At 35.4% G+C, this 15,137-nt stretch overlaps 1 long non-coding RNA gene across 2 annotated transcripts in view; it reads right to left on the bottom strand.

The window, feature by feature from the left end:
- The window catches only part of LOC129046534 (uncharacterized), a 309,760-nt gene extending 304,764 nt beyond the window's left edge, over positions 1 to 4,996 (bottom strand). For both annotated transcript variants that reach the window (XR_010404758.1, XR_010404759.1), the window contains exon 1: positions 4,776 to 4,996. This is a non-coding gene — a long non-coding RNA (uncharacterized LOC129046534). The remainder of the gene's footprint in view (positions 1 to 4,775) is intronic.
- Positions 4,997 to 15,137: the final 10,141 nt, after the last annotated feature.

Genomic DNA, 15,137 nt, shown 5'->3' with positions numbered 1-15,137 from the left:
TAGCATTTAATAAGTGCTCAATGAATGAAGACCATATATCTGTCAGTTCTCAGTTCAAAATCCATCTACTGTCTGAAATCCCTCCCAAATGTCTTTAAGTGAATGTGAGGGCGATCTGGCTGCGACATCTGTCACCCCATTGATCGCCAGGGTTGATTCGGCTGATCTGGCTGGCTAGGCGGTTGTCCCCTTCCTCCCTCACCGCTCCATGTGCTTCCCTCCCGAAGCTGCGCGCTTGGTCGAAGAGGATGACCTTCCCCGATAGAGGAGGACCGTTCTTCGGTCAAGGGTATACGAGTAGCTGCACTCCCCTAGAACCTCCAAACAAGCTCCCAAATGACTTTAAGTCCTTTTCTCACTCCACTCTTTATGTTTCCACCACTTTCTGTGTTCATCTTTATCAGGCATAGCACATCAACGTACTTATCTGCTTACGTTTGTCTCCACTTTTTTTAGACTATTCTCAGCTTTACTTAGATGACTTCTTACTCATTTTTTAACCCCAGATTCTAGTATGTAACAGATATGATGTCTGAATAAGTTCAGAGACAGGTGGTAGGAAAAGTCTCCAGTTGGAAAGGAAATATTATTACACGTGTACCCAGGATGTATGTAATATATTTTCCTGGTATTAAATAAAACGGATTGAAGAAAATAGACTAAACTTGAATCCTTCTCAACCCTATTAAAAAATATTCCAGGAAATATGCCACTCACTCCTTTTCAATCAGTAATTTCTTCTTAGAGCTCTCTCCAGATGTATAAAAAAAGGGCTTTGGTTAGCAAGTCTTACAGAGTAACTGCCAGAGCCAGCTCTCCAGATGGTATTGAATTCATCAATAATGACAGCATGGAAGTGTTGATGCTGTCCTTCATCTTCCTATACCTGATGCACCAAAAAATGAAAGAATGTCAACTCTCCCCTGCTGTGGCCTGATTCTTTCAAATGCACAGTTTACAATAGAGGAGCCAAGTGCTAAAATAAGAATATTCCTGCCTTGAAAAGTACTAGCCAATCATTAGAAATCTTACTCTACCCTCAGAGATAACCCTTTTGATCTCTCAATAATATTGTTAACAATGAAGAGACACACACAAAAGGTGAGAGATTTAAAATAAAATTTAATAAATATAGTATACCATAATAAATATTTACTGACTTCAACAAAATGTACACATTCATTTAAATAGTATAAATTCAGATACCATTCAGGGCTTCTGTGTAAGGATTGCCAGACTCTTAAGCAAAGCAAAAAAAGGTGACATGGTGACTTCAGAATTTTACCTCTTTAAAGAGTCTTTTCCTTCCTACCTTTCCTGCCAGATAGTAAATGATGAAGGGGAAAAAAAGGCAAAAAGGAAATGCAGATAAAACTAAATTTCCTTATAACCTGCAGTCCATTGACAAATACTTGAGGCCAGCAGAGTATAACTTTCCTCCAGGAACTCCCAACTATTTTAATGTTAATGCTTTGCTAGAGAGAAAAATAATCTTAGCTTGACAATAGCTAGGCCTCCAAGATCCTGTGAGCATTCTTTAACATATGAAAATCCTTTTGGAAACTTCTCTTGTCTTTATCTCACCCAACAACATAGTATATAATCAGTTGCTCCTCACAATCCCAGAGCAGCCCTTTGTGCCCATGAGTCCTGCCCCCGGGGCTTTAATAAAACCATCTTTTTGCACCTAAGATGTTTCAAGAATTCTTCCTTGGCCATCTACTTTGAACCCAAACATTTCCACATCAGTAGATACTCAGTTTTATCATATTTTAAAATCAGAATATACCACCTGAGAATAATTAATGAACTACATAGTGGATTTCTGGAGAACTGACCATGAAACTGAATTTTGTCCATACCCATTGTCTCCTGCTGAATAAACTACCAAAAGCTGGCCACCTTGAGTATTATAAGGTCTTACTAAAATTGATAGTGACTACCCAACCCAATTAGAGAAGGAGCAGAGAGTAAAGGAATTTAAGAGACTCACACAAATAAATAAGCAAGAGCCATGAGAAAGAGGATACCATGAGTAAGCAAAAGCCAGGAGATAAAAATAGAAAAGCAAGACATGGACACAAATAAATGGAACAGCAGTGACTAAAAATGGGGGCAATGGACCCTTGCCTCTAACAGGATAATTAAAAGTTCTAGGCACAAAGAACTTCTGAAGGCCTGGATATATGGTTGCTGAAGCAGCTTCTTGGGCTTCCCTTCTTTTTCTGTAAACCTACAATGAACTCCTATCAGGAGTGGAGATCCAAACATGCTTGTTTCTTACCACCCAGAAGTACCTTTATAAAGCAGTGGGAAAGATAAAGAGGATACATGTGTTTGTAATGGAAAAACTTACAAGTCTATTTTTCTCTGGAATATAATCAGGATCATAGCCCTAAATCCTCAAAATCACTTTCATCTGTTCTACCTCCTTTATCTTAACTGTTGATACTATTAACTCTGATTTTTCTCCATCATGGGTCAATACCCCCAAGTAGTACTTAGCCTACCAGAGAAATGTGACATTAAAATAGTATCATCTCTGTCTTGGATATGCTAAAGTGTCCTCTTAGTTCACTAAGATAAATAAAAACAAGTATGTTAAACTACTAGCATAAAAAAAAGCAATGTTCACACCAAAACACAAATGACATTAAATGGTCTCTACCAAATCTGCAAACCAGTATTTGCTCTTCTTTAACTCTCAGACTTCAACCAACTGATAAATCCTGCTTTGAAGGCCTCACCTTACAGAATTAAAATGTTCAAAGAAGTGACTTTTTCACTTCTCCCAGAATCACCCTTCTACAGGATTGAGCAGATATTCATTGACCCCCAACTATGCACAGCATCTCTTTCACCATAAACTATTAGCCAAAGCAGATATGGAGCCTGCTCAGATTCAAGGAGCAGAGAAACAAACTCCACAACTTGATGAGAGAGTGGCAAAACCATATTACAGAAAAGCACATAGATGGGAAATATGGTTGTGACCATCTTTGGATGATACAATCTTCCTGTCTCCAAGGTTAGAATGTAAGCACAGATACATTTTACAAAGTATCTTCCACACCTTCTCTATCCCTAAGGTGTTATTTAGCACAATACTTGGCACATAGTGGACGTTTTTACACATTTTATTTTATTTTCTAAGCAAGCTTTGAGATATTTCTAGCACCAACACACACTACACAAAAGGTAGGGGTTTATTTTTTCTTTGGTGTTAAATATAGATGAGAAGATGCTACTCATAAAAAGAGGTTTAAGTTTTTATCAACAGTAAGATTATTGTCTGCCTCATGTTTTCCCTTACAGAAGAGACAACTTCCATTCTGGGCCCTCCAGCTTCTAAAAGCCCCATTTGGTAAATATACTTTCATTATTACATGACTAAATTTGATCTCTGGGTGTGGATAAATGCATATCCTTAATCTGAGGTTGATTTGCCTCTGCCTAAATTTTAGATACCTAAATTTTCTTTTTATAAAGACCATATAGCACTTTCATCAGACAGGTCTGTGTTCAGGAGGAAAAAAAGGAACAAACAAACACAAACTGCCTTCACTACTTTAGATAAAGGACCTCCCTTCGATTGTTGCCAGGGAGACCTTGTCTGAAGCTTCCCTCTGTTCTCAACATGCATTGGCTCATATTCATCACTATTGACAGTCTCATATGTGTCACTGTCCAGCAAAATCCTATCTGTTACTATTAATAAGCTACCCTTTGCCATATTGATTAGTTGCTTATCTGAGCTTTACAGACAACAACCTCCCTGCTTGTCTCAAAAGCCTCATATTAGTCAGAAGGGTACTTCTAACTCTTTGCTTCCTATCTTTGTGACTTCAAGTATACACAGCCTTGACCTTAGATATTTTCTCCGTACCTCTGTCTTAGCACTTAGACATCCTCCTGCATCTTGTTGCAGTATTAACTCTCAGATGACTAAACTCTGCTCCATCCATACACTACAGGGCTGCTCCCTGGAAGTCAAGGATCACATAACATACCTAATCTAAAAATGGCAGAAATGTCCTGAGCTAAAGTGAACTATCTCTAAACAACATGCACAAAAGAAATTCTGTAAGAACATACTCAAATACCCCATTTTCTACAAGGCCTAGCCCCATATCCTGATAACAATAACATTAGTTAAATGGAATTGGCATAACACTGTAAGATCTGGTATGGCACATCAGCTTTATAGCACGTGAACTACATATTAGGAGAGAAACGAGGTGTTATTAAAACTTCCCAGAAAACTAGTTACATGAGCAAACCAAGAATATGTTTCATTGGATTCCCCACTAGAAAATCCTTTATCCCAAAAAATGAGGCATGCCAGCTCAATTTGAGAATGATGTTTCAAGTAAGAAAGAAGAGGCAATTATGAAAAGGTACTTTATTCTTCAGCCCAGTCTTAGTCTCACATCTATATTCTAGGGCAACTGGCTTCAGGAGAAAACAAAAGATATTTTCACCAAAATTTCCACAGATATTAAGAGAATGAAGCAGCTACATCATGGAACACATGTATCCAGCACACCACAAAAGTGACAGAAAGAGCTTTGCTGCCCCTGAACATAAAGCAGGATGGCCACATGGAGCTTCCTCAGCATCAATAGTGACTAGTTTTGCCACAGTGGAGCAGCTTCAGTTCAGTTGAGCATCAGCATAACTTAATTTGTATGATTATCATTACGAGACTGTCACGATATCAGCAGCAAAGTTCCTTGGAAGGATTGTGTAGGCACTATTTTAGCAGTATATATTACCTTGAAATATGGAGCAAGAACCAGAGCAGGAAGGAGAAGAAATAAAGTTAGGCCAGATGGGGCATCTGGGTGGCTCAGGTGGTTAAGCGTCTGACTCTTGATTTCGACGGGTCACGATCTCAGGGTTGTGAGATGGAGTGCTGTGACGAACTCTGCACTTAGTGTAGAGACTGCTTGAGATTCTTTCTCTTCCTTTCCCTCTGCCCCTCCCCTGCCGCTCTCAAAAAAAAAAAAAAAAAAGTTATGCCAGAGGTCCTAAAGTAATTGGGGAAACATGGAAAGCAGCTACAGGTCCAAAATATGAAATTAAAGGAAATACAAATAAATACTATTTGTTTTCTTTAAAGTCTTTTTTTTTCTGCATAGTCTAAAAAACAAGAAATAAATTAAGCAGTATAATCCAGAAAGGCCTCAGCAATACAAAAGTAAATAAATATTTGGAATAAGATACAGTACAAACCACACCTAGATTGGTCTGCTATTTACAACCTGGCAAATGGCAATAGGGTTAAAGTATAATCATCCAATGCAATCAGGTAAATACGGGTTAGGCACACAGCACAGTGCCAAGAACAGGCAGGTGAATGTTGAGTGGGGCTTCCCCTCTCCTACTCCTTTGTAATCTCTTTCCTGTCCACTTCTCCAGCTTTTCTTACTTCGTTTATAAATATTAAGGATATTGGATAGGGCTACTGACCTGTGCCTTTACATAAAATAGCCCTAATATATACATATGGAATAGAGAAAATATTTTAAGAAATATATACCATGCATAAAATTAGAAGAGAAAGTTCCCATAGCACATTCAGCTCAAGTTGCTGTTTCTTATTTAGTACGCTATTATAGCTTCTTTGCTAGAATGTTGATTTCTAGAATTGTTCACTGTTAGCAATTCACCATAAAATTCCAGAAGCATGTCATGTGAGATTCATCAAATATAAGAGTTAATCAGATTCTTTAATTCTCTGCGTACATTTTCTCAAAATAACATGTACTATCCTTAAGAAAATGAGTTCTAAAATACGATCAAAGCAAAAATAACCCATTCCCTATGGAAACACAAAGGCTCTAGCAAGTACCTTTCCAATTTATATAAACAGAGACAAATAGGTTAATTTTGTTTATTGTATTTTTTTAATGGCTCTCAGTCAGGAGCTCATTTATACAAATGTTTATTATTATTATTACTATTATTATTATTATTATTAAAAACCTCTTTTAAAAGGGTGTTTCCTCAAGACAAAGGCATCGTATGGTATAACTGGCATGAGTATGTTATGTGAAATTGAATTATGTTAGCTAGCATTCCTCTAATTACCATTTTTTCATGGGAATCCATTTTTCAACAATAATATTAGAAAATAATTAATACCTTCAGGACAAGGACCTGAACTTTATGCAAATATAGATTAGAGAAGTTGAAATTATTTTTTAATGAGCTATATGTATTATGTCTCCCTATCTAGGGTTCATCTGGACCATAGCATTAAATAAGCTCAGAGTTAATTAAGCGTATTATAACTATTCCTGGCTTCTGCCTTTATTAGTATGAATCCGCCAGCTCAGAGGCACTCGGCAAACATGGAAATATTTTATCAACACCCCATTCCAAAACACCTTGAAATATTTCAATCCTGCCTATACTCTTGGGATAATTCTAGAAGCTCAAACCTATTGGACTCTTTTCGAAATCCATTACTTTTCTATTTATATAAATATGAATTGCAGGAATAAAGGAGGCTTTTTTGTAGATGTTGATTTATATTAATAAAAGCTATAGTCAAACAATTGCTCTTGAGCACATGCACACAAGAAGGAATGATATCTCTTGCTGCAGAGATACTGGCTCAGGCATCAGCAGATTAAATGAACAGATTTGCTTCATATTTTAGTGTGTTAAATTGAATACAAGTCATAATAGAAAATCTCAACATGCAAATGAAATCAGAAGAGCTTTTCTAATTTTCAGGAAGGGAATAAGAGAATCCCAATCTTTCAGTTAAAAAAAGAAAATCTGCAGACCACTTATTAATAGCTGATCACATTTTGGGAGCAGCCAAACTAATTTAACTTATACCTACTCAGGTTGTATTAGTTAGAAGAGCAAAGTCAGAAATAATCTTATTAAAATTTACCCCAAATTTAAAAGAAATATCACTTACATGAGATAATTCTATGGGGGGGAAAAACAACACTGTGAATATCAACACTGAAAAATATCAGTATCTACAGAAAAGAAACAGACATTCATTTCCTACTAGGGATTCAGCAGGGAAAGCAAAAGAGCAGAGTCAAGATGTATTTTCCATGGATCTGGTTCACATTCTATCATACACCCTCAGGGCATATTTCCACAGCTGTAGCAAAATCCTTTATAGGAGAATGATTTGACATTTTAAGTTATTTTCCCAGTCTCTTCCATGTAGTTTTGTGATAAACTCAGGCACCCTGAAAAGGTGTGGTATCAAAACAACAATGGATTTTGGCTTCCGAGAAACTAGACTTTAAATACAAGCATTGCCATTTACTAAGTGAAATACTTCGGAAAATCAGTTTACTTTTCTCAGCTTCAGTTCCTTCTACAGTAAAGAGAATTTACTACCCAAACAGAACCATTGAAGGAAAAAAATCCAGCAGATTTTCTGGAAGATAATGGGTACTCAATAATTATCAGCTCACTTATCTCAGGCATTATCTCCACTCTAATTTTCTATGCCATCAGCTGCTAGTCAAAAATGTTGGGTTCCTTCATGTGATCTGGACTTTCATTTCTTTATATTCTACTTTAATCCTAGGCAATCACAAGTTTTGAGTACATACCATATCATCTGAAAGTCCTAAAAATTTTCTCTTCCCATCACCTCATTCCACTCTTCCCCTAGGACTAGAAGGGAAAAAATAGAACTATGGTCAACAGAATCAACATGAGTAGGCTTTTGTACTAAAAGGTAAAGTTTCTGTTGGAAAGAATAAAGACATTTTAAAGATAGCTGGACCCAGGTAAACATACTCTTGGCCCTCTTGAATCACTTTTCTCTTGAAATACTCTCTTTAGAATTCCCTGTGCCTGATAGGTCCCCTTTCCTAATAGAAGAGGCATTGTTTTCCACACTCAACAATGCTAGAAGAAGAATCCAGAAGGAACTAAGGAACAGGCTGCCTAAGCCTGCCCACTATTTGGGACACAGTAGTCCTATGATACATATGAAGTACAGCTTTGTTCTCCAGAGATAGAGACGTGAGCATTTCAAAGCCAAATGAGTAATTAATTACTTTTCTTTTCATGCACATGGGACTCAGGTTAGAATGGACAAGGAGGGCTGCAACTGCTTTATCAGACAGGCAGGAGATTCAGAGGTTCAAATCCTGTCTACATACTTTCACTATACCTCCAATAGTTAAGCCAAAGTAGGCCAGCTTTCTTGAGTTACATACAAAACACCTTACAATATTATAAAATATAATTTCATTACTTTACTAAAAGCATAAAGATTTAGTACTTTATAAAGAATGGTCTTCTTTTCCAAAAATAAGTTACAAAATATCTGATCACAGAATTTACAAGACCTTTCTTGGATTACATGTTCAGACAATTACTTATAAATACTAATTTTGATGGGCCAATGCAGTAGGCTAAATATTAGCCCCCCAAAATATCCATGTCCTAATCCCTGGAACCTGTGAATATTTTTATATGTATGTATCTATATTTATATTTTATATGGCAAAAGGAACTTCACAGAGGTGATTAAGTTAATTTTAAATTAGGGAGATTATACTGCAGTATCCAGATAGACCCTAAATGTAATCACCAGCATCTTTATATGAAGGAGGCAGAGGGAGTTTGCTAACAGAAGAGGAGAGGTGATGTGACCATGTTTCTGGCCTTGAAGGTGGAGGAAAGAGCCATGGGCCAAAGAATATAAGGAATGCATCTCTAGAAGCTAGAAAAGGCAAGAAAGCAGATTTTCCAATAGAACCTCTCTAGGGAGTATGACCTTGCTGATACCTTAGTTTTGGCCCAGTTTTTTGGACCCATTTTGAACTTCTGGCGTCCAGAATTATAGGAAAATAAAGTTCTGTTGTTATAAGCCAATAAATTAGCAATAACTTGTTATAGCAGCCATTGGAGTCTAATATAATCAGAAATGTCTAATTAAATAGAAACTTATTAAGGATCAAATAATGGGGATGTCAACAAGAAATAAAGCTTTTCCCAAATTCTTCAACCTTAGTTAGGTATCTCTTGTATTATGTGCTTGCACAGTATAGCACAATTCCCTTTTATGGCATCTCTCACGTACTCTGAAATTAAATTATTTAGTTGTCTCTTTGCCACAAAACAGAAAGTCCATGACAGCAAGATCTATGTCTGCCTCGTTCATCTCTGTATCCTATGGCTGACATGTTGCATCACTGATAAATATTTGTTGAAAAGATGAATGAGAGAATGAAAGAATGAATTACTTAAGAATAGTGCCAAGGAGAGAAAAACAATGTGAGGAGACACAGGAAGAGAGAGGATTACCCCAAATGCTTAGGAAATTGGTGGTCAGTGTAAGAAGGAAAAATCAACTGATTCAGGGGATTGTTTTATGTTTTTCTTGGTCAATTTTGCTAACATTTAAGAGGAAAGGCACAAAAAGGCAGCCAGAATAAAATCAAAGTTTTGTACAATTCATAACTTTTAAATAAACCTTAAATAATCACAAAATGTAAACATTTATAGATAAACATAGGATAAAATTAATTTAAATATTTAAAGTGAGCTATTTAACACATTTTATAAATTATATTTAAAATATATTTTGGGCATCTGGGTGGCTCATTCGGTTAAGTGGACTCTTGATTTCAGCTCAGGTCATGATCCCAGGGTCATGAGATCAAGCCTGGCAACAGCTCTGCACTCGGTGTGGACCCTACAAGATTCTCTCTCTCCCTCTCCTTCTGCCCCTCCCCCATCTCTCTCTCACTCTCTCTCAAAAAATAAAATAAAATGTATTTTACCATATTATACATAATAGAGATATCACTGTTATACTGCTATTGTGCTGTTACCTACTCTAAGCAATGATCCTTTGTAGCAAATTACACATACAGTACTATAACTGTTTTACAGAAGCCAAAAATCAATAGTCAAATTCAAGAAGGAATTCTTTAGAGCCAAATCCTTTATACTCCCCAAATGATTCGATCTCCCTTTTCTATACAGAAAAGACAAACAACATTCACTGAAGCTTTATTCTCTTCAAGAATCAACTTTTCTTTAAAACACACTCATACACATAAAAATATGAAATTCTGCTTTGATAGCACCTGGATCAGCTCTCTGGTGATCAGTGACTTCCTTGTTACAAGTATTCATATTGCCCACTCACGAGGGCTAGCTTTTTTCCCTCTTAATCATATTAATCTAACATTTGTGAAAACTTATACCTGTAGAAGTACTTACTATTTGCATATTATTCATAGCAAACTTAATAGATATGTATCCCAAACAAAATGCTTTCTTCAGACAAAACTGTATATCCTGGGATCTTCTGCACCTGTTAATCTGAAAACAAAATTTGGATCTGAAACTTTTAAATTTTTATTTGAGTTTTGTGCAGCTGTTCAAACTACTATGCTAATAAGAAAACCAAATATCATTTATTCAGAGGGGGAATTAACTTTTATAATAACACACATTTCAGAAATTCCCATGTAGATAAATACTGTTTTTCCCCATATTTAGATTCACTTTATAAAGATTTGTTTTGTGTCACTGAATTCTTGTCTCCAGTTTGGGAGCTATGTATGACTATGCAAATAAACTGGGGCAGCAGAGTGATCCACTGCAAACCAATACAAATACTTGACATCATTTGTGTTATTACAAAGAAATTCTCAAAGTAAATATACAGTAATATATACTATGTTGAAAGGCCAAGGAAAGAATACTAATTGGAATGTTAATGTGTGTATTTACCATCATAAAAGATATAAATTCAAATGAAGTAAATTCTCACTTGCATATAATATATATAAAAATATGCCTGCCTCAGTATAACCAAAGCTAAATTTGGAAATATTTCCAGTACAGAATCCAATTTCAAATATTTCTAATACTCCAGGAACAGCAATTAAGAAAATACAAGAAATGTTTTGAGTTCATAGCAGATTAAAGGATTTTTTTCTATTTCACAAGTTTACTTAATTTTTCCAGTACATAAAAGGAAACCTAAGTTTTATCTTAATGAGTACTATATTTTGTGAAAACAAATGAGATATGTTTAAATATATTCTGAATGTTTCAGACAAAATAATAACTGTTTAGTTATATTCTAATTATATATATTCTAATATTACAATTCCTTAACTGTAAGATGCACATATTTTCATATTTTAACATTTCTACATGTGTATGAAACTTATGTTCAATGACATTTCACAACTGGAGTAAATTTTTTTTTTATTAGTGATATATAATAATGGTGCATCTAACAACTGAAGTCATCTTAGATTGATGAAATGTAGTAAATTATTTGGCATATAAGATAAAGCAAATATACATTTTAATTTATCTTTTGTTATAACATGAAATATGTAGAAAAATTCATCACAAATGAGAATTAAATATTAAGCAATCATAACCTAGCATTACATATTAAGAAATGTATTAAATAAATGTTAGATGCTTTTTTGTGAAATGTAAAATTCACTTACAAAAATAAAGTAATGGCATATAAATGCAAAAGATCTATAGGGCAGGGATGCCTGGGTGGCTCAGTCGGTTAAGCGTCTGCCTTCAGCTCAGGTCATGATCCCAGGGTCCTGGGATTGAGTCCCGCATCGGGCTCCCTGCTCTGCGGGGAGCCTGCTTCTCCCTCTGCCTCTGCCTCTCTCTCTCTCTCTCTCATGAATAAATAAATAAAATCTTAAAAAAAAAAAAAAAAGATCTATAGAGCAATATCTACCTATGTCCAGTCCTTAAATCTGAAAGGTGTTCATAAATTAGAGATGGGAAAAACAGTTTTATTTTTGCTACCAAACAATTTTGCAAATTAACATTGCCTCACAGGTCTAAAAATCATACTGTAGGTTAGTGTGCAACTAAGAGAAATGTATGGTGCTTATTTTTAAAAGAAATATAATTTTAAAACACCAATAAGCATGAGAAAAAGTAAGCAGACATCAAGCTGTGTCAAAAGATTCTAGATCATGAAAAGCTAGAACTTACCACAAATCTGTGCCTAAATCTCTGCCAAGGTGCCTCAGATCCTCAATCCACCTGGTTAAGGCATTGCTGTTAAAATGCTGTTATTATCAGAGATGACTTTTCCTAAACTGCTGTTAGCCATTAACAACTAAAGATAGAATAGCCTAAAAGACTGGTTAGCCATTAACAAATGAATTCCTAAGGAACTACACGTTTTGATTAGGAGCAAGGTTAATGTGGCCAAAATTGCAAAGAAGATTCGTATCAGAGTCTAACTTCAATCAATTAGTCAGGCCAAGAAATATCAGAGTGAAAACAATGAAAGGTGGGTGATAAGAAAGCTCCAAGCATTCTGGGCTAAATTACCGAACTACCATGATCAAGATCTGGCACTAAAAAGAACTGAAGAATCACAGAATGGGAGCCTTGATTTAGTGATTATCTGCTTGAATACTTTTGTATTAACACCTTGTTTTTTGAGAGTTAAAAAGATAATCAAATTCTTCTTTCATTCTAGTGCATCATGGAATAATGACCTGGATTATATTTCCATTTAGGTCATATCTTTACAGGAAGATAGATGAGGAAAAAAGTTTACTCCGAAAACAATAGTACTTATAAAAAAAAAGGGTACTGGAACACCTGAGTGGGTCAGTTGCTTAAGCGTCTGCCTTCGGCTCAAGTCAGGATCCCAGGGTCCTGAGATCAAGTTCTGCATCGGGCTCTTTGCTCAGCAGGGAGCCTGCTTCTCCCTCTGCCTCTGCCTCTCTCTCTGTCTCTCATGAATAAATAAAAAAAATCTTTTAAAAAAATAAAATTAAAATAAAATTAAAAAATGGGTACTAAGAAACAACCTACTTGGGATTAAAAAGATACAAACTTCCAGTTACAAAATAAACAAGTCATGGAGGTAAAAAGTATAATATAGAGAACATAATCAATAATGTTGTAATAACTTTGTGTGATGACAGATGGTAACTACAATTTTGGTTAGCACTGTGATATATAAAATTGTTGAATCACTATGTTATACACCTAAAACTAATACAATATTGTAGGTCAATTACACTCTAATAATATGAATGAATGAATGAGTGAATGAATGAATGAAAGAAACAAGCTTCTTTCCTTTACGGGTAAGAGAAGAAACACAACAAGCCAATTTGGAGCTTTGAAAATTATTAAAAAACACTCTAATTTTGAACAAGGACTCTATAAACATTTTTGAGCTGCTGGACACTTTGCATGTGTACCTCTGCCAGATTTTTGTGATCTTTAGTCTCAGTCTGGCACCTCCAATGTTCACACAGATTGTCTCAAAATGAAATTTGCAAAACAAAGAAAGATCAAAGTACATTTAAATATGTGGCTGAGACTGAAGAATCTGTCAATGGAAAGATCTCCAAGATAGAAACTCTGATCTTTAAAAGACAGCTACTGTTCAGCAACAGAACCCAAACACAATGACCCATTTTGGTCCAGAAGCTAAAGCTGAAGCATTTTTGCATTAAGTTTGGATTATGGACCTCCTAATTAATTTATGAATTTCAGCTCTTAATGGTAACTGTTTCTAATCCATTTCTCAAAGAAGAAGAATACCACAGGACAGGAAGTCAAATTTATTAAGATTCCAAATATTAGAAATGGGTGGGTCCATAGAATTCATTTAATAAAACCACCTAATGTTACAGACCTGGAAATTAAGGGCTAGAGAAGGAAAGTGACTTGGCAAAGATTACACAATCTTTAATGCAAAAAGAGGAAACAGATCCCACATCTCCTTACTCACTGCCAAGTGCTCTTTCCCCCATTATCACAATGCTCCTCCCTTAAAGCTCAACAAAAAGCAACTGAAAGTGAGGCAATGATTTACCATACGTCATACTTGAGTTTTGGCAGCATGTCACTACTTTTTTAAAGCCACAGTTATCTGAGTTACTAAAGATTGACAGTACTATTTCAGTGAAGTTTATTGTTCACATGAAACCATTACAAAGTATAGTAAGAGATAGAACAAATTTGATTTTGAAGTTGACTTTTTGTGCTTAGAGCATGTGATGAGGGAAAATGTTCTGACAGTTCAAGCTTACTCAAGCTTAATGACAGATCTAAATTGGAGCTTGGAGATAAAAGAAATTCTTTAGTGATGCCTCAGTTGTCATTGATTGCTACGAGCAATTTTAAAGCTATTCAAGATGAGAATTGCCAGCTTGGTTCTGAAAGGGGAGAAAGTGGTACATGAGATTAGAGGCTGGTACAAATGCTATCTTGGCTTAAAAAGAGGACAGTTTTGTATCACATACATAGGTGACAATCGTGACTACATATAGACATTTATCAGCAGGAAATGACTCAATGGGTGTTCAGAGTAGTGTAAGCACCAGCTGTGCTAAGGAAGATGAAAATGAAAGGCAGCTTGCCTTATAAGGATCACCAGCAGCAAGATGGCTGAAAAAATAAATAAGCAGTTGCTAAAGCTGAGAGCTAATAAAAAAATAATTAAAAAAACTATGTTCATAAATTACAGGATATCTTCCTCCTACTTGCTGAAAATCTCTGAATTAAAAAGATATAGAGTCCATTTTGAGAAATTAAATTTCATCAAATGGAAAGTGAAGGCATCTCCAATTCTACATACACAGTGAAGCCTTTATGCCCCATTTGCACTATTCATATTGAATCCCATAATAAGTTTCTACCTATTGAGTCCAAATAAATGGCAGTTATCAAAATGTTTTGTTTTTAACTGGTTTTTTAAGTCACTTTGTCTCTAGTATTCTATCCTTATAAAATATCCTTAGTCCTTATGACTATTAATTAAGAGATGTGCTTTCCCCTAAATGACTCAATTGTATCATTAATTTAAAAGTAGGAGCCTGCGAGAGAGAAATTCAACAATCACCAAGATATGTTTTTACAAAAACGATTCTACCCACAAGTAGAATGGATGACCCCAGAAAACATTTATAGCCCAAATAGACATTTTCCTCCAGAACACCCCTCTTAACTGTTTGTCATTTCCTAAATACACCATGCATACTCATACTTGGTGCTTTTTTTTTTAAATGAAATTGTCCACCTATATGAAATATCTTTTCCAATATTCTCCACCTAATGTACATATTGCATCCTCTAAGTCCTAAGTCCAGTATCACTTTAGTGAT

Source organism: Mirounga angustirostris, unplaced genomic scaffold, assembly GCF_029215605.1.
Source record: "Mirounga angustirostris isolate CCGP_5_RB_7025 unplaced genomic scaffold, mMirAng1.0.hap1 SCAF_9, whole genome shotgun sequence".
Classification (NCBI taxonomy): domain Eukaryota; kingdom Metazoa; phylum Chordata; class Mammalia; order Carnivora; family Phocidae; genus Mirounga; species Mirounga angustirostris.
This window is presented reverse-complemented; position numbering and strand designations above follow the sequence as displayed.